Source organism: Pagrus major, chromosome 6 (genome assembly GCF_040436345.1).
Source record: "Pagrus major chromosome 6, Pma_NU_1.0".
Classification (NCBI taxonomy): Eukaryota; Metazoa; Chordata; class Actinopteri; order Spariformes; family Sparidae; genus Pagrus; species Pagrus major.
The window spans coordinates 5,615,438-5,643,260 of NC_133220.1; the positions used below are offsets into that span (position 1 = coordinate 5,615,438).

General features: G+C 42.0%; 1 protein-coding gene across 2 annotated transcripts in view; it reads right to left on the bottom strand.

Moving 5' to 3' along the window:
- The window catches only part of LOC140997667 (glutamate receptor-interacting protein 2-like), a 273,676-nt gene that overhangs the window by 106,345 nt on the left and 139,508 nt on the right, over window positions 1-27,823 (bottom strand). The gene's annotated exons all lie outside the window — the stretch shown is intronic.

Sequence of the window (27,823 nt, forward strand, 5' to 3'; positions counted from 1 at the left end):
AACTCGTCAATAAGTCCATTAAACTGGAGGAAATGTTTGTGCATTTGTTGCATAAATTAGAAACTTCCAGGATGAAAATAATAAAAGTTTGTTTAAGGAACAAAGAGGAGGAAACAAACTGCATCTAGTGAACATCTAGTGAAGGGGATGCAATACCAAAGTGTGTATTATCATTATTCTTGCCCATTTACTCCTCCTTCCCAAATGGCAACCTAAGTTCACTTCATCCAAAGTGACAAACAGCATGAAGAAAAGCAGGTATTTTCCAAAGAGACATGATGGAATAGTTGCATGTGAAAAGAGAGCTAAAAACAAAATCCAACAAGGCCATCCAACACTGTCGGACACCTGAAAAACCAGTGACTCAACGTCTGCTCAGCCTCTTCAGTGTGATGTGAAGCTGCCATCAATCAGCAGAGGGCACTGATGGCACGGAGAGTGGAAGAAGAAAGGAGAGGAAGCAGCAGGGATGTTAGAGGGAGGAAAGAGAAAGTGAAAAGAAAAAAGGAGAGCAGAGGATTTAAGAAAAAAGGGAAAGGAGATTAGAAGAGATGGGAGGAAAGATATATAGGAGAAAGAGTGAAAGGAGGAGAGGATTCAAGATGTAGAAAGGAGGGAGAAAAAGTATAGGAAGGGGAAGGACGTGGGCCCAGAAGTGCAGGAGGGTTTGAGAGAGAAGGAGGAAATGGGAGGAGGAGGTGAGGAAGCTACAGAAGTAGGAGAGCAAAGGAGGGATGAGGAGAAACAGTCTAATTCAATAAAATACCTGAAAAATGATGTGAATCACTTGATAACTCCAGTGAAGCACATGCTTTCATCACCTTCCCCTCCGTCTAATATCCACTGCCTCTCATCACGATGAATACTTTACTGTATGTTGCATTTATATCCCAAAATCAGGAGAGGATTACTCAAAGACATCAGTTTAATCACCGATCATGTTCTCACTGCCAACTCCTCAACAGCAACAGCAGCTCGGTCAGTCGCCTTGAGCTTAAAAATACAAAACTCTACCTAAGGTTAGGGTCGGTTTTGTACGTGAAGGGCTCAAACTGTTGCAGTTTGGTTAGGTTTAAGCACAAATTGTACTGTTAGGTTTAGGTAAATATCATACTTTGGATCAAAATAACTACTTTCAGTCTCATAACTTACAGTAACATCACATTCATAGGATCATGAATGACTGTTAACAGCAAACAAAGAATAAGACAATGAGTGGTTGAGTAGTTTGTTTAAGTCTATGGACGTCAGTACTGATTGTTGACTTTCAAATAAATCCAAGATCCACGCTACTGTCCCTGTGAGAGAGTACTTAAGTGGTGATTTGAGCTAAATAAGCATTAGCATGCTAACACACTCTCAATGAAAAATGCTAACATGCTCAAAAACTTTGAGATCTTGCACATTACTTTGAGAGTTTGCTTTTATGGACTTTAAATTAGTGAATTTATTGTTTTAAAAGAAGATTTTCACTTTCACTCGCAGTTTAGTCAAGTTAAGGCTATAAAATGACTTGGTTAGGTTTAGGAAAAGATCACAGTTTGGATCAAAAATAGTCTTAGTTAATTTTTGTTTTCACATGGGACAGGAACAAACGATGACTGAGTGAAGAGACACTGAATGCGAGAAGATGACGTGCATCATGCACTCAACACTGTCTGTGACGCAGGCGGTAAGGCGTCGCTCCTGGGCGAAACACCAAATTTCAAACGTCCGCTGGGAGCAGTAGATGAAAAGTCAAGGAATCCTTTATTTCATCAGGATTAATCTTCTGTGAAACACGACTGTCGGTACAAAGTTTCATGGTAATCCTACAGAAAGTTGTTGAAATATTTTAGTCCGAGCCAAAGAATTGAACTGTGTAACCAACAGAGAGCCCAACATTTCTATCAATGGAGTCATTAGTGTGAAAAATTGTAGATGCACTTGAGTGACAAATTGTTGTTAAGCCAAGGTAAGGTTATCATCTGTGGAACAACTGCATTGATTTTTATTCAGCAAATGGAGCTGCTTCCTCCAGTCCTTCAGCCAAGTAATAACAAGTGACAAGGATTTTTTATTAGCCTGATCTTCTGTGTTGGATGTAAAAGACCTCAACGTCGGCCATTCAAACTCTTTTTTGTCTTTGACCTTGGCGCCCTCCTCTCCATTGTAACGAGCATGAATTGGAGCTGACAGCCGCTGTTCTCTATCCAACTGTCGAGCCTACAGGTGGTGAATACCGGATGATCACAACCAAAAACAATGAGTCTTCTGAGATTTTCTATTTTTGACCTGAGACAAACAAACAGATTTGATGTGTAATAATGCAAAAAAACAAAACAAAACACAAGCGAGACAGAAATACTTGGCTGGTTGCACTGCTGCCTCTCTCCTCTCTCAGTCTCTTTTACCTCCAGCGAAAAAATAAAAAAACATATGTACACAAATTAAAAATGGTGATTATGCAAACATATACAAACATAATATTAAGATGACTCATTGTTTGTCTCTCGCTCAATTCATGTCACATAATTACTGTATAAAAATGAACCATCCCTGATCCCCCGGCAAACATTATGTCTACAAATAATACATATTTATTATGTAAAAATATACAAATGTGATGATTAGGTTGGCTCATTGTTTTCACTGTCTGTCTTCCGATCCTGACTGAGTGAATGACACAGACTGCGTCATACGACAAACAATGGCAGCTTATAATGTTTGTCCTGCTGTCTTGACTGTACGCTATTAGCTGCAAAATATTATGCATAAAACGGATATATAATAGAAATATACACATGCAATCAGAGGCCAGAAAAAGGAAAGTTCAATATTGTGTTTTGTAATTATTGTCCGTACCTTTGTGTACAGCATAAAAACCCCGGAGCGGCTACAATTACTTTCAAACAACACAAATGATTGAACTTGTCCGGAGGTATCAGACTGGATCACTTTGAACATATCTGTCTCATTATCTGAAAATAACAACAAAATGATAATTTTGTTCTGCACAACATTGTTATCTGTTCTGTCTGTATAACTTGAATGGTTTTATTGGGGATTTTTGTTTTGGCTGAAAGTCCATTAGTCATCCGAGCCTGAAAATCCAATTATTCAACTTGAATTGAGGTCTGACAAAGGCAGGGACGGCTTTGTCTCCCCCCTTTTGTTAAATAAGTGAACGAACACAGTGATGTCAAATTACTTTGTATTGGTGCTTAATTGTAATGGGTGCAGTGCATTTAGTTTAAATAATGAATAAAAAGACTTTCAGCCAAAAAGATCATTAAATTGTGATCACAAAAGAACAAAGTCTATTATATTTTATTACACATCGTCTAAAGGATAATGACATCGATTAGGATTACTTAATTACTAACATCAGGGCAACATTAGAGCTTCAATAAAACAATCAACCTTTATTTATATAGCGCCTTCTGTGAACAGTTGCCCAAGTGGCTGATTGCCAGTGACTCCCAAAATGACATGAGCCTTGAAACACACTGGTGACAGGTGTACTGGATCTTTGCAGCTTGGTGAGGTTTAGGAAAACATCTTGGTTTGGCCTAAAATAACTGTGCTACTTATGTAACTTCAGTTACATGACGTACTTGACAGAACTTAACTATGTTAGGAAGTTAAAATAACTTTCACTTTCACACTGGACATGAACAGCGGTCTCCTGGGTGAAAGTCCTGTGCTTGTTTGGCCTGACCTCCTCCCCGTGCGGACTTCTCAGTCTTTATACTACTTTATCTGACTTCCTCTGTTGCTGCCGTAATAATATCTACAGCCATTAGAGGTCGAAATAAGCTGCTTTCACAGTCGACGTACGTGGTCGTTTTCCTGATGAGGACGGCCTCAAAGATGTAATACATGTTGCTTACAGTTCAGACTCTATGAAAACAGTTTCCTGATTTCATTTCTGCTCGTCACTCTCTTTGCATCCTTTGTTTGTTTTGCAAAGCGCACTGTGCTGAACACTTGTTAAATTCAGTGTAGCGTAATTGTACATTAAAATATAATGCATCTCACACACGCAGGAATCTGACATCTCTAGTGCAGCTGCTGCACCATTCAGCCCACGTTATTCCAGCACAGACACACACACACAAACACACACACACACCATACAAACAGGTATTTTGTATGGTTTAATCATGATCTCTTAGACCAAATCCTCTGTGTGTGTGTGCATGTGTTGGCTAATAAATACTATGTATCATGGTATTATGACTGACATTGTGCATCACTGTGTGTGTGTGTGTGTGTGTGTGTGTGTGTGTCATGTACTGATGCTATGAATAATATACAATGTGAGCTTCACACTGCTCTGACACTATAAATAATATATCTTGTGAATTGTTCAGTGTGTGTGTGTGTGTGTGTGCCTGCTTTGACACTATGTATAATGTACTAAGCCACAGCAGAGTGCTCCTGATGTTCGGGTCTTACTGAGCAGAAGCAGCAGACTTAAAGTGTTGCGTCGTCGCAGTTTAAGAGGGGCTAAGCTCTGCTGACACTGTGTGGGCTACAACCTCCATTTTAAAACACAAAAGCACCATCAGGGTCTTAAAGACCTACTGGAAGAAAAACACACCCCAATCTTCCATTGCATCCTGAAAGCTCATCTCCTCAGGAAAAATAAAATGCCTCCATAACTGTCCTAATAACTGTCCTCCTCTGCTCGCTCTAATCTGCTCGTGCCTCCAAAAAAATGAGGTACTTAGCTTTCACACGTGCTAATTCAGAGGTCACAGGAACATGTTGTTCCATCTGTTCCCACGATCTGTTGGCGCTGACCTTCTCGCTCATGAGTGGTTGTTTGTGTTAACGGGTTCTCTCGAGTCTGACAAGAGCACGTCTCAGGGTAAAAACAAAATGACAACGCATCAAACATGGCCAATTAAATTTAAATATGCCGATGTAGACAAACAGGTCGGTCAGCCAACTCGCAGAACAAATAATATGAAAACAGAGAGTGACAGAGTCCTGGAAAGGTCACGCTGATGAGGTACTGTGATCCATAGGAACAGTTTGTGTATGGGCCAGTCAGAGATACAGTGCACAGCCAGTTTAAGACAACACTCCACAGATACGACAGAACGGAGAGCTGATGTGACACTTACGTATATGCATTAAATTGCTCATTAATCTCTGACAGTATACAGCAGCTGACTGTGAGCACAGCTGTAGCTGCTCCGCCTGGTGCGGTGATTGCTGGGCCTGTGGATGTTGTTGCAGTGCGGCTACAGTTGTGATTGTCTCTATGGTACTTCAGACATGGCTGCAGTAGTTGTATTGTGGCTGCAGAGAAAGCATCTCCTAGCCGGACACTTGATCCAGTGATCGGCCCAATCACCAGAATAAAATGTTGGCATTTTACGTTTCTGCTTTCACATTCGTTTATAAACCACACCAACATTTCTACAATAAGTGTCACATTACATTTTACGTTACATGTATATGAGATGACTTTCATGTCAGGAGGTGGCTGAGAGAGAGGGCTGCTCTCGTCCAGCTGTGGCTCAGGATGATCAGGACGCCATCCACTAACAACCCAATCGCCAGGATAAATGCACCTTTCTGCAAAACCACAGATAAGTTCAAACTGAACGTTTCCTTGTGTTGAATGTCCACGCTCTGGTTAGGTTTACGCACAAAAAAAACCTCGTTAGCGTGAGGAAAACATCATGGTTTGGCTTCACCTATGTTGGTCACCTCAATCACGGCTGGAAATATCCCGAGCTGTCTTTAAACATATCTACTGGTGTGACTCAAATTGCGGTTGTTTGGCAGCCTTGTTGGCTGTAATAACGCCACCAGCATCCACTGCCTGATGTAAAAGGTGGCTAATAAGCACATAATGTGAACATGATATGCCACGTTTGGTACAAATGTCAACCTTTGACGTATTTGTGTTCGCAAGAAATGTTAACTGCAAACATTATATCCAGGCGACTGGGCTGCCACTAATCTGAAAGTCGGTGGTTGTATTCCCAGATCCCCCCGCTGCACATAAAAATATCCTTGTATCCCAAATTGCTCCCAGTGGCTGTTCCATCGGTGTGTGAGTGTGTGTGAACAGCTGAGCATAGAAATATCGTGGGACGCTTGAGATGAGGAAACGCTGTATCATTTCTGATGAGCGGGCACCTTGCATGGCAGCCTCTGCATCAGTGAGTGCAAGTGACTAGTGTTGTAAAGTGCTCTGAGAGTTTGGTAGACTAGAAACGGGCTGTGTAAAAGCCAGTCCATTTACAAGGCAGCGGCTTTCAACATGGCATTTCAACATTTGTAAGTGAGAAACCACATTTTAGATGAGGGCGACAGGAGACTTTCCAGCTGCGTTTGTGGCTACAGAACCTTTTCCTTATCCTAACAAAGTGGTTTACATGCCTGAGATAATTTTGTCCTGGACATGAGCAAGACTATCGGCAGCCCTGACCACGTCTCACAGGATAGACTCAACCCCCGGCTGATAGCCCGAGTTAGCATTACACATTTAACAAATGAATTTAGCACAGGTCACAATCGAAGCCACAGCCATACGGAGCCACAACTGCAGCAACAGAAACAGCTAAACTTTTAACATCCATACACTCGTTGTCCATCTGGGCCCAGTCGGTGACATTTCTGAACTGCTACAGTGTGAAATTACTTTCATCAAGATTCGTCACAATGTTTTCAAGAAGCACGTCCGACACGAGGCAACGAGAATAAAGAAATGTTTCCAATGAATACATGGCACAGCTATAAGGCTGAGTCAGGACCCTGAGGTGGATGACGGGCACATTAAAATCTGCCCCCATTTTTCCCCGCTGAAGTTAATATCACAAGTTATGAAGGTGTCAGCAGCAGTGTTGAGTTGTAGGAGCTTCCCTCTGTGTCAGGTGTGTTTGAATGTGTGTGTGAGTGAACGAGAGAAAGTTGTACGATAGCTGAGAGAAGAGCTCGGGGCCGGTGTGCTTGTTCTCAGTCGGTGCGAACAAACTTCACCCCGAGCCAATAAAGCCGTTCCAAGTTTCATGTGGGTAAGAGGAAGAACATAACCTGGATACACTCGAGGGCTGCTGAGCTCTCTAATTTCCACCTGAAAATCCCAAACTCATAATTAAACACTGGATAATAAAAAATTGGACGGAAAGGTAAAACAAAAAAGAACATCACGCACTGTATGTTTCAGAGAACGGGGGTGTCGAAGCTGTGAGCAGAAACAAAACAAAGCAACTCTCTGGATTAAACAAAGTAAGTAAGTAAAAAGTATTTAGACGGCTATTTCATACTGAAAGTCTAAGAGACATTCACAATGCATATCAAAAAATGGCAGACATGAAGAGGCTCCGAATCAGACTTTGATTAATAAACCAATGAATTTATACATAATGACAAGCTGACATGTGCGTCAACTCTCCAAAACCTAAACGACTGAATAGATCAAGTTCATTTTCTGTTATGTAACATTGTATAATTACAAGAATGTTGACGGCAGCAGCCGAAAAGAGTGATTAACTCTCTCACAAGATGACTGACTCGATTCGATTCATATTTGAACATTTCTGAAAATGACATTCTCACGACCCCACGCTGTGCAGCCGAGCCTCTGCGGTGGGCCGAGATTGGGGGAAGAGTGTACAAAATAAAAGCTTCATGAGATCAAAAGTGAGCGCATTTATTATGAATGATTCAGACGTTGCCTCGCCTACAAATCTGATTCAAATTAGCTGCAGCTTAACGTGATTTTACAGACGCTCGAGTATTGGATTTTTTTTTTTCTTTTGTGATTTATCTGCTGTTCAAAAGATGAACCGCTTAAGGTGACAAAATGAGCGCTGACACAAAAGAAAGACTTGCTTCCGATTTAAGTTATCTGGGACAAGTGAAAAAGAAACATTAAGGTTACAGAAGCACAGGAAATAAACAATGCACCGTCTTCATCTCAGAAGTAGATCGTCAGTTTGATTCTCATACATTCTCTCTGCTTAAACAGCCTTGGTTTAAAACTTCTACTGAAATGAGACTATTTTTATGCGTAGCAACAAACAGAACTAATAAATGTGCCAATTAGCCGACCAACAATGTGAACAAAGGGCCAGAAAAGAGGTTATAAAAGGGACGCATTTAGCCCTCGGGCCGACAGCTGAGTAGGTCTGGCCTGCTAGATCTGAAACTCAGTTTTCAAAATGGTCCAAAGCACAGAAACACAATGAAAGTGCATGGAAATTGAGCTCTCATGTGTCGCGTGTTGCTTTTCAGTTCCTCCCTCTGTGTGATTTTCCCTCCATCCAGTGTTTTTCCGTTCCTTTCCCTCACCTGTCCTTTGCCCGCCTCACTCCACCTGTACCTCATCCCCTCGTTAGTGTGTCTGTGTATATAGTCTTTGAGCTCGCTCATGTCTTCGTCAGTTCGTCCTGTGTTGCCACCCTGTGTTTCTCACCCATGTTATCTCCAGTGTCATCTCCAGTGTCTCCTAGTGTCTCCCCGTGGTATGTTTCTGGTTTTTGTTCCTTGTGTTTTCATTGATTTGTACTTTGCTTTTATTTGCACCTTGTTTAAGCTCTTTAGTTGCTTCTTTGTCTTTTTGTCCTTTTGACTCAGTTTCAGTTTTCCTGGATCCTTGGTTTTTGTGCATCATTCAGCTTTTGTTTAATAACGCTCGCCTTTTGTTTCTTTATCCTGTCTGCATTTGGGTCCTCATCTTCTTACCAACTTGTAACACAGATGTCACAAAACATGGCAACAACAAGCTGTGTTCAGCACCTTGTGGAAGCAGAAGCTCTTAAGCGATTCTTCCGGAGGCTCCTCGCTGTGACAGAAACGTGTCGTCTGAAGAGGCCCGAGGACGGAATTAAAGCCAAGCTGTGTCAAATGAAATGAGGGCTGGAATGGAGGAGCGGTGGTATTTTCCTTCAGGCAAAGACGGAGGCATCAAAACCCACATTTATAATCCAAGACCACTGACGGGGCTGCGCACAAATATGGAAAAATTATTTATATGTCACACACTCATTCATCAAAGCATAAACCTGCTCCGAAGACACTGTCATCATCAATCACAGTGGACCACAGGACACATGTTACAGTCCAGTCAATGTTGAAGTTGTTCCGCAAGACAAGAAGCTTCAATCGTTCTGTATCTTATGTCATAACTTAAAATATTTTTCAAGATCCAACGGTCTCTGTGGAGGGTGAGCAGCAGAAAGTCTCACTTTTTTTGCTCCTGGCTTCATTAAGCAGAGATACTTATCAATTAATCCTGAGACCTCTGACCGCTATTAAAATGTCAAACGATACCAGTCCCAAAGCAGTTCGGCTCTGCAGCTTTAGTAATATTAAAGAAAGAACTTAGACAAAATGGAAAGTTGTGCTTCATTTAAAAATGTTTAAGATACGTAACCAAAACCGGTCTTTTAAGCCAAACCAAGATGTCTTCCTAAACTTAACCAAGTGGTTTTTTGTGCCTAAACCTAAGCAGAGCGTAGAAAATTCAACCTAAACAAAAGAAACGTTGCGTTTTAAGATATCTGTGGTTTTGTAGAAATGTACATAGCTAACATTTATTCTGGCAGGTGGGTTGTGAGGCTTTAGAAGAGGTGAGTTTGTTAACACATTTGTATTTTGAAGAGGTTTTATTATGCAGCTGAATGTTCAAGGCCAGATATTTTTTTAACCTCCGGAGGTTTTCTGTCTCCGCTTCACACTTTTAATTTCTCCACTTATTGAGCAAATATTCATAAACATAGACAGACGTGTGTCATGAAGAGAGAGAGGCAGGCTCTCTCTCCAACACAGACGTACGATCAATTTTAATTCCTTAAATTCTCACTAAGACACACGGCTATTAACATTGCAGCTTTTTCGAAAGATTTAACCAGTGACAATGTTATTTTAAGCCTGTTTCCTACTCTCCCAACTTCTATGTCACTTCCATTTTGCTTCCCAAACATGAGAAGTCTTGCAATGGAATGAATACTTTAAGTCCTGCAGAGACGTTGCAGAGATGCAGAAGATGAGTTGCAGGCTTACAGATGAAATCCTCTTGAATCCGCGAGCAAGCAGAGAGAAAAATGTAATGCTGGAGCTGCTTTATTAGACTCATAACTCTAATCCAACTCAGCAACTACACGCGATACCCTCTGGGCCCTGCCTCTCAGAGCACGACTCTCTGGTCCCCGTGCAGCTCGACGGGGGAGAACAAAGCAGTGACACTGACAGGGTGAGGGGTTCAACTCCCTTAAGAGACCGCCGAGGTAAACAGAGGCAGAGCTGGGAGGGAAAAGCATCTTTACTTTTACATGACTAAATAAGACATATACAACAGTCATAAGCCGTGTCAGTCTGTCATGCCCAAATCCCACGTTTTCTGGAAATGGAGCTTAGCGAAAGTTAATTCCAGAAGACTTTCAATTTGTGTCTTCACGCCACACTTCTTCCTTTGATGCTATCTGTTTGAAATCTAAGGATTTGTCTTAATTGCAGAGATCTGAGCAAAACAGCCATCCAGCATCCCATCTGCTGCTGTCGAACACCGTTCAACATTAACATTCACTGTGTACCCAGAATGAATCCTGACCTGAAAATACGGTGGTTATTTACGGCCCTCTCAGAGTCCAACTGTAGGGAGTGTACTGTGATAAGGAGAGGGAACAAATAATGAATAAATAAATACAATTACACAGTAATCAGCTTGGTTCCAAGGCTGCTGCTATAATGTCAAATGGGACCCTGGCCAGACAAAGTGAGATCAGAGACCTGTCTCCACCACAACATCTCAGATCAGGCTGTTGCACTTGACAGGTGGGCCGTGTTCCAGGCCGACACAGCGCCGGACTCAAGCTGGACGAGGAGACACGGACTCACTGTGTAGGTCATTGATGCTTGAGGGCTCACGCAGTCAAAGTGGATGGACGTGTGAAGACACCGACCATATCATCATCACCATGTCGTTATATCTTCTATGTTTGATCAGCATGAAGGAGTTTAAGAATTTTCATTTCGTTATGCAACCCCGTGTTGTATAATGATGATTAAAGTAACATGTACCTTGTACCTTGATATTTTGATATTCAGCTCTTTCACCTCTATAACAGCAACATCGCTTTGACCAATATCTCTGGATCACCTACAGTATTAGAGCATGGATACCTGACCCCAATGTGGGGATCTCACCGCTGTCAGCAAGTGCTTGCTCATTTGGGAATACCGGGTATCTATAAATTAATTGAATAAAGAGTACGGTCTAAACCTGCTCCAATTGAAAAGTGCCATGATAGGACTTTTTTGTGAATTAGCAACAAAATTCAAAACTTGGCTTGACTTGACCCGAGAGGCTGGGCCATGTTTGGACGAACAAATTAGATATGATGTCCAAGTTCAGGACATGGTGCTTTCAAGTTCTTCAAGTGAAAATGTAGCGTGACAATATGCTGAATTGAGGACATTTAAGTTGGACTAAAGGGAAGTCTGATCGAGCTTCAAGAAATTATCACTACAAAACTGCCTTTACTGTCATGGGAGCCCTCACAACTCACCCTCGACAACACCCTGATCAATCCAGTACCCGATGCCATCATCCAGCCGTCACCAACACCAGCAGCATGACTGCCAACATACTGTAAACTAGTTCCTCGTGTTTGAAATTGGTTAGTAAGTGACGTTGGGATGTCCCGAGGTGTGAAACTGTGGTGTTTGTGGCGAAGTTAGTGCTGAAGAAAAGAAAAGTCGGAGCAACAGTGACAGAGGACAGAAAGACAAATGTATGAAAAATGATCTCCGCTGTTACATTATAGATTCAGTCCCTGCTTCTTCAGCACTGATTACCTAAGCCTCAGGTTAGATGACAGTTCATTAGGATGAGTGACAACTTTGGAGGAAAGACACTCACAAACTGAAAAAAGTATTTCGCACCCTTGAGGACTGTCGCTTTAAAGAGCCGGTAACTCATTAAAGATTGAGAAACTTCAGGTTCAGGTGAGCAGGAGAAGTTTTCTATCGGATCCAAAAACAGATCCACATGGCAATATGGAGTTTTTCCACATACCTCTCTGTGGAATTATATTTATTTAATTAGCTGAGAAAGCAGGAGTTGGAGACAGGGAGCGAGCACGGGCGCCCTCAGGCAAATTACCATTGTGCATTTCTAATGCATCACGCCCGACGCCTTGTTCCCTTCTAACCTCATTTAACCTACATGTTCGGTTGTATTCCGACGGGAGCACACAGTGGCAGCACATCAGGATGTCACTTGTACAGCCTGTTCAAGTGAGAGACCGAGGGTTTTGTCAGAGTCGAGTGCCTCCTCCCTATTAAGTCGCTCTGCTCGGAGCCTCGGGTGCTCACTGACGGATGGGAAGGTTTAGCTAATGAACGGCGGGATTTGAGGAGTGCATTATGCACACCTCGGATTAGAATTCGTCTTCAGTGCAGCATCTGAGGAACAATGAAGACAAAAATACCAAATAGTGACAGCTTGTATTGTCTTTCTTTGACACTGAAAGTCAGTCAAATCTTCTTGGGGGGGAAAAAGGTTAAATTACAAAAAAGAAATACAAGTTCTCTGTCCTTTTTGCTTCGAGTCAAACTGGTCAGCATTTTTTTTTATACTCATCCAGGGAACATTGCATCCTGAAACACTTCAAGTGGAGTTGGGGCATATTAGACACACAAAGGCACCCTGTCTTTCATCCTCGCACGCTCTCTAGACACCAAGTGATGCTGCGACAGAAACTCAAACATCTTGTTCCAGCAAGTGTCTCGAGTTTCAGAGTATCTGTCTCAGATACTTTATCTGTCTTACTGTCTCTGCCTCCTTGGGATTTTATTTATTTATGTATATATATATATATATATATATAAAATGAGGTTTGCGGATAGCCCAAAAATAGCGTATATCTTCTGAAGTATTATTCATAAGCAGAGAAACCACTGGAATGTATGACATATATAAGATCTGTGGTGTGTGTAGCTGACAGCACTGACAAGTATACAGACAATTTCTGCCACCTTTCCTGGGTGTTTCAGCCCAAATAGTCCTTGAAACATGAATCAATCCTGTAACAGAACAGAAGAAGTGAATACAAAACACTGATCACCCACCACAATTTCTGTTCAGGATAAAGCTGAATCGCTGCTGAGAGTAAAGCAAACCTTTTTTGCTACATGTGTAGGATGGCGAGGTCACAGTTTACTCCTATCACTGTCTTTAGTCGTGCCCCACTGCAATATATAGGTGTGGAGGTCATCGGCTGTTTCCAGAACAAAAGGATAAAACATCAGTTTTTAAAGCCCTAAACTTGGAAATTATGCACATTTATTATGCATTTTGCTCTGTGAATAGGCTGTTTTTCCACCTAAGCACTTGTTTTTGGTGATTTTATATGCATACAGTTGGTGTTGATAAAGAAATAAAGACCTGTAATGAGTTTTTGCAGACAGGAGTATTTTGAGGTCACAAAACATTTCTTTTTGCCAGGTGCCTGAATATTTTCTTAGAAAAACAAGTGTTAGCGTCCATTTTCAGTAATATTGTCACCTACTTTGAACATGTTAGACTTTATGATGTGGAGCCATCATGTTTTCCAGCTAATAGGGGCAGTCGAGATCATCTGCAGGCTTATTATAGCATTTAAACATTTAGGCGAGAAACATAAATAATTCAGTGTGATCAAACTCTATAGATTAATGCCAGAAGCACGTACAGAGCTTCTGACAGCTTGGGAAGAAAATTCAGTTTATAACCTTTCAAGAGAGCCAAAAACCAAATGGTTTGACAACAGCTTTGAATTTACTCTGGGTTGGACTCGGATAGGCATTTTAGGATAATCTATTTCCAGGAATGGGAACAGGATTCGTCTCATAACCAAAACTAAATGATGCAAACTGAAGATTTTACTTTGAGTAGTTGTGGAAAACAATCTCTTCTTGCAGCAGCGTCAGTCTGACTCCAGCTGGACGTCTTCCAGCACAGCTGTTCCTGCGGTTGACTCATCAAAAGAATGACTGAAATCTGTCCAATCAGGCCACTTTATGCATTTGGACTGAAAGCTCAACTCAGCAGGTTTGGACCTCAGTCACACTCGATGACTAATCAGGCTCCAACAGCACCAGTTGTTCAAAGTCATTAAATTGACCTAAATGAACATATTCAGTCCAACTATAGAACAAAACATTCATTTTAAAGTCTGTTTCATGAAACACATTATCAAAGGATAAGTTCACCCCAAAATGAACATTCAGTTATTATCTGCTCACCCCCATGGAGATGGAAAGTTGTGTGAAGTTCAGTTGTGCACAAAACATTTCTGGAGCTTTGCAGCAGAACAGCATTGCTGCCTTCTCCTCCACAACTGAATAAAAGCAGAAAATGGCTTCATACAGCTTGTCCGATGTAATCCAAGTCTCTGGGACCCCCGAGATCCCAAATTGACTTGAAAAGATGTTATTTACACCCCTTCTGAAGCCAAAAATCTTCACTGTAGCTGCTAAGCTGATAACATTAGCACGCACCACATCTGAAGTTGGTACAAGAGCTCCCTTGTGCTTCGGGCGTGTAAGTAACACCTTTTCAAATCAGTTTGGGATTACACTGGACAAACTCTGTGGAGCCATTATGTGTTTATCTGGGGAGTCCCCATCTTGTTGAGGAGAATCCTGCAACACTGTTTTACTATGAAGATCCAGAAGAATACCAAACTAAACTTCACCCAACTATCCATCATGCAGCATGGAGGTGACTAGATAATGCCTAAATTGACATTTTGGACTAACTGAGCCTTTAAGATTGTGAAGAGTTATCAATGTAATGTGGACAAATGCAAAGTTAGCAAATGTAGGTCATAGACAGCAAAGTTGAACAGGCCAGAGCTGCATTTAAAATCAAACTGTGGGACCTTAAACACATCTCAGGAACGTATCAACAGCTGATCATTACAATAATATATGTTGACATATGTAAGACCAATCAGAGACCATCACAGACAGCCTCAGACAGGATATACTGTAGACAGCAGAGCACGTGTTTTCTAGCCGACTAGATTTATAGAATCAGACGTGCAGTGATTGCTGGTTATCTGCCAAATGGCCCTCAGAGACGTGGCAGCACTTAGCTGGTAATCATCTCCCTCATATCTTGATACAAAAGGAGATGTAGCTCCAAATGGCTTTAAACTGGGTTAAATTGCATCTTAAAACACTTCTCATCTGGGTTTTAGCGCTAATCGGCTTGTACTGGTGTGAAACTTGAACGCATTTTTCTCCTTAATTTACCACTTTATATAATTTCAGCTTTTATGGATCCTGGCTTCTCTGTTGTCTATGTGTTAATATGCACTGAAGCATCTTTTCATGTGTTTCCTCCCGGGTATGTACAGTATATATGTGTGACTCCTGAGAAAGTGCGAGAGTTATATAGAGAGAGACAAAGTGACACAGGGAGAGAAAGAGACATCTGTGGATTTCCCCTCCAGGGAACGAGGCGTCCCGCTTGGTTCTTTATCAGGTACTCGGGGCTTTGATGCTGCTCCTGCTGCCTTCTCTTATACCGACTGCTAAACCCCTCTGATACGTCCGGGGACAGACACTCACAGATTACATGAATTGCGATTGTGAGTCGATCTTCAAAGAAAAATCATCTAGAAAACCTTTGATGCTCCCTGTGCTACATTTCCAGTGCTCTCACACAGAAGGCCATTATGATGAGTGAGCTGGCAGAGGCTTGGCTGTCTCGCCCCGAGGACATTTTTGTCAGCTGTTGTTTGGGTCAGTTTAACTGAGAGGCCAATCTGTTGCCACTTCCGCTTATACACACAGTGTCCTCTGTAACAAATGGTGTTTCACTACAAAATGTCATAAGTTGAGTTAGCACCCAGACTACACAACATTTCATTCCAACTATAGCTGTTGTGCTCCCAATATGACAGATTGCAAAGAAAATACTTGAATTAACAGGAGTGTTAATTAGGGGTGATGAGGAATCTTGAGGCCGTTAACGATCACCATTCGAAAGGAAGTTTCTTTACTTTATAGTTATCTTGTTTTATGTTACACAATAATTAGATTTCTATCGAGTAAAAGAAACCAGTTTAAAACAATATAAAAACGTATCTGTAAACTTTAGAAAATAGCATTAAGAAAAAAGAGGACATCATTTTGTAATACAGTATGTCTGGGTCTCATCTCTGTTCTTTCACTCTTTATTCTCAGGTCTTTGTGTTCTGAAGTCACTACTCTACCACCTGGTAGTTTGGTAAAGTGTACACTGATCTATAGTGTCTATCTCCAAATAATCTCCAAGTATTGTACGAGCACTTCTGCACATTTATTCACTGTGAACCTGCTGTGTCGTCACATTAAACTGCACCCCACTCCCTCTGAACACAAACTTTCAGTCCTGCTGTGCGTTGAGCCTCTCTGTAAGCTATTGGCTCTGTTAGCTGTTAGCTCTCTTAACCAATTACACCGCAGCACTCACAACTAACTAGCTCGTATTTGCAAGGTCCAGCCAAATTGTGACTAAGGGGATAGATGGACCAGAACATTTCAGAATCGTCAGCTTTTTTCTTAGGTCTCATGCAGAGTAGCCAGCCAGAGATTTTAATTAGCACTGACACAGCACTGCAAAGAGAGGGATAACTATGGTAACAGCATGAAAAGATGCCCTCATTTGTTGTTGTTTGCATAGTCAGTCAAAGTCGTTTCCTAAGCTCATTTTCTGTCGTTCCCCTGACTGGGAGACAACCGGACGCTGTCAGTCCGGAGCTCCTGCAGGAGGCTGTGATATTCAAGCGCTGCATAGAGAAACTGTCTTGCGTTTTTATCTGATTGGCTCCTCTGATCGGCCTTTATAGAGACCACAAACAAACAAAATCAGTGACCGATCAATCAGAGCACCCTCAGTGTTGTTGTTTTTTTAATGTTGTATAATATAAAACACTCGAAACTGAAAAACAAGAGCCTTCGTGTGCTGTCTAACTATTCAGTTGTCCAAGAATAAACATTTTATTTTCATTTGACCTTATTTGAGCAATGAAGTGTGTTAGATTCAAGGAACAACCAGCTGAACTGCAGGACAGCAGGGACATTAAACGCCTTGTATGTGCAGAGGTGCTTTTTAATATTAGATATTCTAACTTCCCGTGAGGTGAGCAAATAAAACGAGCACTTCCCCACAGGGATCATTGAGATATCATATTATTATAACTACAATAAAGCACACAAGCCTTCAGCCAAGCTTGCTGGAAAGAGAGAGAAGGACCCCGACATCTTGCTATTTGTGTCTGTTGTCTGAGCTTAGTCATAGCCAAACTAATAGCTGACTAAACATTACAAGTTACCAAGCAACTACTGCTGCTGAGCTATGATTGCTGATCCTGGATTTACCAGAAAAGCGAGAAAGCAGTTCATTGCTGGTAGACGCAAGACAAGAGGCTCTATTCTTCGACCTCGTCATTTTATCAGGATTAGAATGAGACCACACTGTCATTTCTCCGCTGTCACTCTCATTTCTAATAGAAAGGCAAAGAAAAATACCTCCTTCCTTTTTACTCGGAAATAAAATGAGGTCTTTTGTGCTCCTCCTGTGGGTGAAAACACTATTTCCAAAAAAGGACACAGTGAGACGAGTGGAGAAGAAAGCGATGTAGGGAGTGAGTAGGAAATGTAAAAAAACAAACTAGGGACAAACAGTTCTGTGTTTGCACAGAAAGTCCAGATTATAAACGTCATGCAACATTGTTGATTTATGGCAAGGATGACTGTGTCACAACACATGTGAGTTTAAGCTTTCACACTCTCGTAGACCAGTTTAAGTAAGTGTGTATACTCTATAATACGTTCAGCACCACGGAGAGCATCTGAAGGCCAGGGATCAGCACCATGGACAGCGCCACAGGCAGCAAACTAAATCAAGTATATAGCAGAGGATCTTTTTTCTGGTCCAGGTGCTCCAGTCTAATGGATCACATGCACCAGGAAACGGAGACATACCGTTGACCGCTCAGTTATCAGCAGTAGAGCCTTTTTATCCGGTCACGCTCGCAGAGGGAGCCTCTGCAAGGAGGAAGAAATACAGTCAAACAGCAGATAGCTCCTACAGAGCAGCTGAAGAAGTGTAACCAACCCAATAATAAAAGGTAAGTCTTGGTGTCAGGGTTCTGAAACACAATCAGATCCTGGGACCCTCACCTGCAGACAAACACCTCGAGTCTGTGAGGAATTTCAGCTGCTATTTCTCTTAAAACCTCCAGTGTGAAAACATCCAATTGTAATCCCACTGCAGCAGCTTACTGCTCCAATACATGACAGCAATATACCACAATGCACCAGTGGTACGCTTGCATTGGCAGCCCTGCTACCAGGAAATTATGTGTGTATAGCAAATACATGTCCTTAACATAATGAGGAAATGTTTTTTTCATCATTTATTATTCTTATTCACCTGGGTGTCATGATACATTTAATCCAAGGCTAGCCCAGGATTACCTAAAGCAATGGAAACGTTTCTCCCCTCAAGCTATTTTCTGTTATTTCCAGAGGGATGGAGCTGAACCCTGTCGACATTGGACCAGAGGTACACACTGTACAGGTCGGCATTTCATCACAGGACAGAGAGACGAACAACCGTTCACTCTCACATTCACACCGATGAGCAATTTAGAGTCCCTACTTAACCTGCAAGTCAATTTAGGACTGTGGGAGGAAGCTGAAGCACCGGGAGAAAACCTTTGCCAGGGGGAAACATGCAAACTTCCCACAGAAAGGCAGGTCCGAACCCAGAGCCCTCTTGGTTTGAGGCGAAAGTGCTAACTACCGCACCACTGTGCCGCTGGGACCTTTTCTTGTCAACTAAACACAGGCTACAAGTCTTAGTCTCCCAGTGCTGAAAACAGCAGTGATGCAACGCGTCACATTGTGTTGTTCTGCTCAAAGCTGCAGCCCTGCTGGTGCAATCGATTACCTATGGGATCTCTGCCCCCGGCTGTGTTATCCACGTCTGCACACTTGTGTCATGCACAAGGGGTGGAGGTTCGAAAAACAATCCATCCAATTTCAGTGAGACTGCACTTAAACACAGTACGACGAGAAGACAGAACTGTTTTTCTTTACATAATTCATCTACATCGAGAGGAGTGAGAGTTTTAAAAGTTTGAGCCGCGTGATGAAGAAACTTTACATGAGAATACACCATCTGATCCGGCAGAACTTCAGCAGGAGCAGCAAGACAAGACTGAACACATTCAATTGTTTTTTTTTCTCTTTTGTAATCACTCGGAGAAAACCTCCACCTACGGAAAGTCATGAATCACTAAAGACTTCAATACGACTCTTTATCCAAAAAAAGAAGCCATTGTGCAGCAGTGGACCACCACTCCACCCACTGCTGGACACAAATCAAGAAAATTTGAGCCAGGAACATCCTCAGTTTCTATCTTTTTTTGGGTAATTATGTCCGTTACCCCATCACGAGGCGCTAATTAGTTCTCCTGATATGCTCAGTTTGTTTAGCCCTACTTTGTATTTCAAACTTCTTCAATGCAAAATGTCAAAACCAGGTGCTCCCGCTATGCAACTATTGAAATAATATGTAACGAAACATTCCCGTGATCCTGGAACGATCATACGTGACAGAGAAGAGTGATGACGAGGAGGAAGCCGAGCAGGACCCTCATTTAGAAACATTGCAGAGACTTAATAGTGGCGCGCCGCAGCAGTTTAGCCCTTTGAACCGCGTAAACCTCTTATCTAATGCACCCAGCAACACCTCTGCTCTATTGATTTCTGCACTGACAACTAAAGTGAGGAATCCTGCACACAGCAGTGCTCCACACAGGCCACCTAAGCCTCATTTTAAAAATTTCTATTCAACCCAGGGGGAGTTTTTGCCGAGAACACCTTTTTTTCATTTTCAGACATTCTCTCCATCACATTCACACACACACACACACACACACACACACACACACACACACACACACACACACTTTCGCCTGTGAGAGGAGAGTGATGCAGCTTCACTGTTATGTTTAATGTGGTGCTTGAACCAAAACTTTAGAAAAGACATCATGATAATGAAAAAAACACATTTTAATTATCAAATCAAAAACAACAATGACTATCCTCTCTCACTGGAGTGTGTTAAATTAAAAGACTGATTTCTGACCACTGTTATATCAGTACAATAAATACAAAACAGCCAGCTGACTTATTCTGGCTCTGTCCAAAGCTGACTGGATCTGACTGCACTTTCTAAAGCTCACTAATGAACATTTTATATCTTGTTTGTTTGAACTGAAGTGTAAAATGAACAAAATCGCAATTTCATTATTAGACTATTTCTTGGACCGGACCAGTTACTTCCTGGAGTCTCCGCCGGTTGCCTGCCAACTGCTTAGAGGTGAGAAAATAGTACAATCCTGATTAGTAAAATCCTTGTCTCAGCTTGTTATTCAGCAGACAGATCTGAGAGGAAACACTCATTTAAGTCTTATTTTGCGATCTTTAACACGTCATTTTAGGTCTGGATTTGAGGAAAGTAGCGACTTGTAGATTGGATGTGAGGAAACTTCAGTGAAATGCTGAACCATGGAAAGTGAGACGACTGATGATTTGTGTTCGGCTGCAGCTTCGAGCCACGTCCTGTGTTACACATTTTCACTCCTTTGAGATGAAACACCATTCATCTCTCTCTCTCCCTCACACACACACACACACACACTGTCAAACTGTTAGACACACTGTGACACTTTTCTCTCTTGTATGGACCGTACATACAGTGCACAAACTTTATACACAGACCATAAGGATACACACACACTTGCATCACCTTCTCTTTCAGCCACATAAATATGCACACACACACATGCACGCACACCCACACACACATACCACGTACTGTGAGCAGTGGCCTCATTTATAATGAAAGTCAGTCAGCAGAGAGAGAGAGAGAGAGAGAGAAGGGGAGAGATTTAGTGGTCCCAACAGCTCGCAGAGATTTGGAGATCAATCAGCACACACAACAACAAACTGGCCCCCAAGTTCCACTGGCAACCGACCATGCATCTCACTCTCACTGTTTTACAAACACACACACATAAAAAACAGCATACAGTAGAGTCCCAGCCTGCTGTGTGTCATACATGAAACACAGCTAACCCACATACAGCAGAGTCCTGCTGCTGTAATGAGATGTAGAGGTAGAGCAGTAGCTTCTGCTGCACCACACACTTTGATCAATCACAGACGGAAACACGCTGAAAGTTTTTGTAATTAAAACATTATTGAAACCTACAAACTCTACACACCTGGGACCAAACAACTTTTCTGTTATTAAGAGATTATTGGGAGCAAATATTGACCGAGACTGGAAAAATATCAAGGGCTATACTACAGGTGGTCACGTAGAAATAGATTACGGTCAGAACACTTTTATTAAAAACTTTATTTTTGTTGTTTTTTGTGCAACAAATCAAAGAAAAAGACAACATTTTGATGAGACGGCAGTTGTAGACGTGGGTAACACAGATCATAACGTCTGTTTCTGCTGTTATGGTTGTAGCATCGCTGCAGGGTTTCTGGTTCAAATCCCAGGACGTGAACATTCGCAGGGCGATTTAACTAAAAAAGTTTTTAACATTAAATATTAAACAAATACAAGCTTGTGCTTTTGTTTACGCAGTGAAGAAGCTCTTCATGCATTTTTCATGTGAAATAATGTTTATATAATCGCTTTCTGTTGTTTGTTGATAACATCTCAAGTATTTGTCTTTTTTGTCGTTGTTATTTGGATCTCTTGTCTCTTTCATGACATAACTGTTTTTTTTTTTTTCAACAATAATCATTACATCACTTCACACCGGTGCAATAAGCGGCTCTGCAAATTACATAAAACACTGTGATGTTGGTTATTAACTGGTCGGATTTTTACCTCAATTATCCAATTTTGACATTCAACTGTGAAACAAAATATTTCCCCTGTGATAAATAACAAACATTATCTCCGTTCACTTAATTGAGCGAATTTGTTGGATAAAACAAGAGTCATGAGCTTCATATTCTCCAGTCGTAAAAGTTTATGGACTGGCACTCATCCAGACAGTCGCCGAGCTCACCCAAGAAATATTACCCTTCTCTCTCAGACACACATACACAAGCTGGCGCCATTATACCCATCACTTTCCATTATAAACTGCCTCTGTAAGCAAAAATGTGTACGAGAAAAGATATTTCTCTCTAAAATAGAGATTTTACCACCACGACCGACACGTTCTCACTCCCAACTCACTCATGATGATCTTCTTACCCCTTTAGGTTCAGTTTCAGAAGCGCAGGGCTCGGCAGTGAAGTAAGGAATAATAAATATGCAATGTCCGGTTACAACCATTCACACCAGGGCTCGCCTAGCCTTAGCAACCCACATGAAGGCCGGTTGGACCAACGACCAACAAGTGGCCCTAACGACTCTGAAACTCAGAGCTCACACGTGTCCTTAACGACTCTGTAAGGACACTCCCACACAGAGTTTAAAAGCCTGCAACTCCCCTCCTGTTAGTTAGAACTGAAGAAGCCTCTTGGGTGAGTGGTGAAACGTCTTCAACGAACCGAAACAAGTCCAGTTGCCTACGAGTCTTTCAAAATAAAATCTTTTGTTGGACTGTTAAGAACTTTGGGTAGGTTTAGACACAAAAACTAGTTGGTTAGGTTCAGAAGAAGATCATGTTTCGGTTTGAAATAACTGCTTCCATCACATCATTTCCGGATCTTACATCACGTAAGTTATCACCAGGCTTACGTAACTTTGACATCAGAGTATGTGTGGTCCTGCTGCTGGATGAGGGCCGACACAACTTTAGTATACAGTAGTAACTGCAACAGTGAAGAAAAGTCGATATGAAGTCGAGCTTGTCTCCCTCTACTCTGTTAGCAAGCATGATTCCGATTAAAACCAAAATTATTTTGCACTGACATGTCAAAAGGATCTCATTGTTTGATGACCAGGTTTTCTTTGCTGACAAAAACAAACATTAAACCTGAATCAAATCTGAGAGCCGTTCAAATGAAACGTCAAACGAGCTGCGCAGACGTGAAACCCTCCATTCACCTCAGATAAAACACACGAGATAAACACAACCGTCTGAACGGGATCTGAAGAATTGTTTCCTTGTTTCCGCACATGAAGTTCACGTTCGTGCCAAACAACCTAAACTCACAGAGACAGAAAAAACCCACCTGTTGTGAAACTGATCAGCAGCAGGAACACTGAGAGTGGTTTATGTCTCCGAACGCCGGCCAAGACGCTTTGTTTACTTACATCAAGAAAAAATCAAATTGACTTGCTGAGAGGAGAATAAGATCTGCTTATTTAAGTCTGAACGAGAAACCTGAGTCAGTGTTTGTGTGGCTTCCTGTGGACATTCTGCCTTTGAAACAACGGCTAACAAAGAAGAAGAAGAAGAAGAAGAAGAAGAAGAGGAAGAAGAAGAGAAGGAGGACGGACAACAAAATAACATCAGCGGGAGGACGACATATCACACACACATACACACACACAAGCAAATACAAATCCACCGTGGATGCACACACATGTGCATACACACAAATATTTACACTTGCAGAGACTCACACAGAAAACCGTATAACTGTCACACACACACACACAATTTCATTAAGCATCACACACATAAAGGGTGTGATTAAACAAACATCACAACCACTTACACACATACACACACACACACACACACACACACACACACACACACACAGCAGCGTACAGTTGACACTCACAGCACCAGTATAGTTGGCATCAGTCTCTTTCTCTCTGACACACACACACACAAACACACAGACACACATTAACACACACAAACACACACACCGTACCCTTGATCCGGCGTCTGATGACCCCTAAGCGGCACTTAAGCGAAACAGAGAACATCCTCTCTCTCTCTCTTTTTTCTTTCTTTCTCTTCTTCTCTTTATCTTCTTCCTCTCCCTCCTCCTCCTCTTCTTCTTCTTCCTCCTCAGTCAGACATAGTGAGAGCCGAGTGAGGGATGAGATGAGATGAGAGAGAGAGAGAGAGGGAGGGAGAGGGTGAAGGAGAGAGCGGTATTGGAGCGTCGGCCGGTCACATGGCGAAGACAGGAAAGAGAGAGAGAGCGAGCGAATCCTTTTCTCCGAAGGGGAGAAGTGATTATACGCCGACGACCCCCCCTTCTCGCTGTCTTTCACCTCTGTTTCTCACTCTTGTTGTTCACTCTCTCTTTCTGTCTTTCTGTGTGGGAAGTAGCGTGAATTTAAGCTTCCTCACACTCTCTCTATCTTACTCACACTCGTAGTCTTCCTCTGTGCTGCCTTTTTCTGCCCTCTTCTCCACTTCTTCCACTTTTCTTTCTCTTCTGTCAAACATATTTTTTTTCCTCCTCTATATTTCATGATTTCTTCTGGCTTTATTATTTGCTCTCCATCCATCATCCCTGTCTTTTTAAACATCATAATAAATGCTCCCTTTACTCTCATTATCCTTATCTTTTCCCATTCATATTCAAGGGAAAAATATCTAACTGCTTGTCTTCTGCGTTACCCATAGTAACCTTTTTTTTTTAGTCGCACTAGCAGCAGAGCTCTAAGGATGGCAGTATTGATTGGCTGATCATTCAGTCAGTCGGTCGGTCCACCAACTTTGGTCCCGAATCTTAAATATTTAATGGAACCGCATTACTTTCCACAGAACGGTTGCCAGTCTTCCTGCTGTTCTTATTCACAGTTCGACCACAAATTCAAATAGCATCAACAAGACCAAAAAGTCGTGGGTTACTGACCAAACTCTCTATAAGAGTGATTACTGTTAGAATATAGAGCCATTTGATGCAAAAATAATACAAATATATCACTTACAGCAGCTTTAAACAACAAAAATACTTCAGGACAACATGGTTCAAATGGTTAAAAACACCCTTTCACAATGTTAAACAAGAGGATAATTCTGTCCTTTTCCTTGAGTTGCAAATCAGCATTCAGACAAAAAACAGCCTTGCTCTGAAACACCACAGGGGGGCTGCGTTAGTGGGAAGTGTGTTGCCTAAGATAATGGAGGAACAATGAAATACTGACTCCTGGTCTTAAAACTATCATGATTTGGACTTCTGGTGCAGCTTCGTCGTTTCATTCTTGTGTCTCTGCAGAGGCTGGGCGTGGCTGTCCTGATGGCTGGAGCTGCTGCCTCTCACACACCTGCAGTGCATTTGATCATCAGCGCCAGCTCAAACACTCTGGTCTTCTCTCCACCGGCTGCCAGATTATTTTGTCTCCTTGATGTGGCACATGGTCTCTCAGCTAGCGCTACTGCCTGTGACTTGCCTCTCCGGTGACTGAACTACCTACGAGTGTCAGCTCTGTTGCCACACAGCCTCCAGCACCTTTACCACCAGCCTTCACTCCACTCAGGATCCTCCAAGTTTCACTCACCAAAGCCTCAGCTGACGTCTCCGAAGCAACACCTGCTGAGCCTGAGCCTCATTCCTCTGCCTGCACTAGAGCATTTATAATCTATTCCTTTAACCATGTCCCTGTCTTGGTGTCTGCTTTTGGGTCCTACAAGCAACCGTCTACAAAAACATTCCTAACACATGTATGCCTCGGTAAATGGTCCATTTAACTGCTTCAAAGTAATATAATAACACAGCTTGTCTATACCGCTCTCTCCGGTTTGTTCCTCAAACTCTCTCTTTTCTCCATCTCTATTTTTTCATTTCCTCTGTTGTCGTCTCTCGCCCCCACCGCTAATCTTCTCACTCGCTCTTTTTTCTTTCAATTAAAACCCTGCTCGCTCCGTATCATCTCACGCATGGCTCCAAATTTTTTTTCACAATCATCTTTTCTGCCTCTGTCTCTCTGCTCTGTCTCTGCCAGTGTCATGGTAACTGTTGTTGAGGGGGTGTAGAAGAGGTTGAAGGGTAAGCTCTAACAAAGTAACAGAGAGATCAAAGCAGCAAACGGCTGGGCTCGGCAGAGGAAGAGAAGAATAGAGCGATGAGGGGGTGACGAAGGAGGACAAGGAGGTGCGGGGGGCAGTGCTGAAAAGGGAAAGCAGAGGGAAGATGGGAGAGGAGAGGGAAGGGAAGGGAGGCTGAAAAGAAGATGAGGTTTGAGAAAAGGGGGAGGATGGAAAGTGAACATCCAAGCAGTGAAGAGGCAGGAGGTTGAGAGAGGAGAAAGAAAACTGTGGACAACAGACGAGAGGAGACATGAGGGCAGAACAGAACGAGGAGATGGGGAAAAGTGAAGCGAAGAATAAAGCTGTTTAGTTGCAGTGTGATGAGAGTGGAGTCAGAGATTACAGTCCACAGAGGAGAGGAGGGTGAAGAGAGGACAGATGAGAGGTGGGAAAAGGAGAGACGACAGGTAACGGCTAATAAACGAGTGCGAGGATGAGTCGGGGAGGGAGGGAGAGAAGAAGAAGTGAGCAACGTTTGCGGGAAATGTCACTTTAAATGAAACACACATTTCATGATTGCCATTATGTTTTGCCAACAGTGACTTTCAGAAGACAGATGAACTAATATTCCCTCGCAGTCGTCATGCGTGGAAGCAGCAAGAGTTTGAGAGTAGCATGCTGGAGGAGTTCGCTCAGTGTTACAGTGATGCTGAATGGACCTACACCCACATAGCAACAGCCTATTTTAGGTACAGTGTGTTTTTTATTTTCCAGCCTGTTTATTTCATATTTAGAAAACAGTTGAGAGGGAAGAAAAATAAATCAATATTCCAGAGTCTCTCCATACCTAGCCTCTGCATTTCTTATTATTATTATTACCATGTGTAACCCTATACTTATGTGGACTTTAGGATTCTTGTTTCACGCTTGTCGTGATAGTTTGAAAAGAGGTGGAAATTGGTTATATGCAGAAAACAATGAAGTAAGTTGTTATCTTATTTTGTATAGAAATTTATAGAATAAGAAAAGTTAAGTTGAGCTGTTGTGAGAAATAAAAACGTGATAAGGGGTAACAGTTGACATGATGGACTGTAGTGCTGCTGTCATTCATGGGCTCTTCTTGGGAGCAGCTGAGTCATGTGCGTCAGCTAGTGGTGAAATTCGGTATTACCGTGAGGGGTGTCTCTGAGCAAATTCTCTAAACTAGGCAGCTGATAAACTATAAACCAACATTCTGTTACAACATCGCCTGTTTCTCACCTAAAATGTTCTCAGAAACATATTTTAGTGTACTGTTTAGCTTTAACAGGACATTGTTTGTTACCAGCTGGCTGCCAAACAGTTTCCTGTTTTCAAAACGGACTCAGAGCCAAAACCAAGCATCGCCCAAGTCACCTATCAGAGTGAGTGTTTTATTGGCAGTACATGGTATTCTGGTTGTTGTTGGTTTTCTTTCGAGCAAATGATTATGCCACAGTCCCTTTTCTCTGGTCATGTAGCACACATTTTAAAAATTATGTTCATCTTTCTGCTGCATACACAGCCCAGTTTTATGCAAAGGTTATCTTTCTGAAAAAGATTGACAGCTTGTGGCATTTGTGATACCGTGGGTGAAGCAGCGTTGTCAGGTGTGACCGCTCTTGATTCGGGTACATTTTTGACGCAAGGGGGTTTATATTTAACTATAAAATCATGTCAAAGTTTGTCTTCTAATGAATCTGAGAGCAAAATATGCTTTACTTTTTGCTTTGGTCTTAGTTTTGTAGGACACATACTTAAAAAAAGATCCAGTCTCTGAACTGGGACACAGTTTACTTAAAAAAAGTTTGCACAGATGTAGATTTGGGGGTTAATTCTCACTGGGTTTGGTGGAACTAGTGACCCCTCTAAAAACATTAGATTAATCTGAT